General features: G+C 40.0%; 1 long non-coding RNA gene across 1 annotated transcript in view; it reads left to right on the forward strand.

Moving 5' to 3' along the window:
• LOC109302514 overlaps positions 1-1,624 on the forward strand; it is a 9,034-nt gene extending 7,410 nt beyond the window's left edge. Inside the window, exon 2 of the long non-coding RNA XR_002098817.1 lies at positions 1,282-1,624. This is a non-coding gene — a long non-coding RNA (uncharacterized LOC109302514). The remainder of the gene's footprint in view (positions 1-1,281) is intronic.
• The last annotated feature ends 233 nt before the right edge of the window (positions 1,625-1,857 follow it).

Raw genomic sequence — 1,857 nt, forward strand, 5'->3', positions numbered from 1 at the left:
AACAGGACACACATTCACCCTCTGGTGGGGATAGGGACGCAAATTTCAGACTGAGTCCTGCAATTTTTAAATTAGTCTCTGTGTGCTGAACTTCTGTTCTGCTTTGGGTATAGGCCAGTTTCCGATCACCTGTACCTGGCTGCATTCTACTGACTTCCTCATGTGGCTCTGCTAAAGTGACAAGAACCAGACCTTGATTCTGATTGCCAAAAAAGATATGTGCTCTGCCTAATAAGATGTCTGCAGACATTGCTCATATACAAATTCCTTAATACCCCCAAATACTTTCTTTTTATATGTAGGTTTGTACTTGTTATTATGTTTGTCCCAGCCTGAGCATGCACATGCTGATTTATTTCCCTGTGCAATGCAGGAAAAAGCACATTAAGTGGAGAACAGACTCCTCCACCAAGTCATTACAAAAGATATCAGCCCACACCCTCTCAGTCTTTGTCGAATACCCATCTCCTTTTCACATTTCTCTTAGCAACAAACATAGTGATTATGCCGATAAATTTGCAAGTTTATTTATATTTCTGCTTCCTTCCCTGCCCAAGTTCATGAATAAGTGGAGAGACTATGTTTTGGGAAATGTTTTTAAAAACTTGATTTTATACATATATCTGCTTCAGCAGCAATGGGGATGAGGTGTTTATGCAGAAGTAAATGTATGTCCAGGAATATAACTGTAGTTAATGGATTCCTTTGGTTGCCATTGAAAAGGGAATGCATATGCAGTGGGAATAAGAGTGCATAAAGACACAATGCAGTAAATTCTTCACAAGAATATATTTAAAATGAATTCCCTACTGCTATCATCATTAGAAAATGCTGCACTATCTGAAATCTCCCAGTTCCCTTAAGCCATGGAATTTTAAAGAGCTTCTGCCACCAGATGGAATTAAGTAACATACTTGTCAAAGCATTGACTCCTGTTGGTTGATATGCAATCTCTGTATTAATTTCATTACACAATAGACTATCTTTAAAAGATCTTTGAAGCTAATGTTGCCTTTTCCACAGAGAACAATAATTAGGCTGTCTAGGAAAAACAGGATTGGCTCTGTACTCCCTAGTTTTCTCTTTCACATTGAAGTTCCTGTGCCCATGGATAAACATTGCTGCAGTGCTTCACCGTCACATCCGGCAGCGGGCTCAGTGCATATTCTCAGTAGTACATTAAAAATTCTATTAACTGGTTGTGTGTGTTGCGGGGGGGGGCGGGACTTTTCAAAGAATGAAGTTTCCATTAGCTCCCTCTTTGTTCTTTCTTTCCTGCAGAAATGCATCAAACAGTTTTGAAGCAATTAGACTGTCCTACTGAATGGCATCTCTTCCAGCTTGCAAATAGCTCACAAAGGTTACTACATTTGTGTAATATCCATACACTGCTGTAACCTTTCCAGATCAATCAGTGACTCGAAGTACTTCTTTGAGCTTGTTCGCTGCGTGTTTTGAAGTGGTGATTCATACATAAGAACAATGGGGCATAAAGTTCTGGAAAGACAGACATTCCTGCAGAGGAAAAGCCTCTCACAACATAATAGGCAAAGTTTGAACCATTATATTATTCCTGAGCTATATTTGTTTTTGTGCATGTCAATAAACACTCTCATCCACTTTATACTTTGTCCAGGCAGCTGTAGCATTTTCAGCTCTCTCTTGGATTATGCAGGTCCATTCAGATCTCTGTGAGTGACTGAACACCTTCCAGAGTAATTGTGCCAAAGCAGTGAAGGCCTTATAATGTATTGCATTATATCATCCAATGGTGGAGCTGCAGTATTCATAACAGAATAATTCTGATCATTCCCTCCAATCATGAATCTGCTTATTCCCCCCCCCCCCCCCCCCCCC

Source organism: Gavialis gangeticus, unplaced genomic scaffold (assembly GCF_001723915.1).
Source record: "Gavialis gangeticus isolate Ggan-Ray unplaced genomic scaffold, GavGan_comp1, whole genome shotgun sequence".
Lineage (NCBI taxonomy): Eukaryota > Metazoa > Chordata > Crocodylia > Gavialidae > Gavialis > Gavialis gangeticus.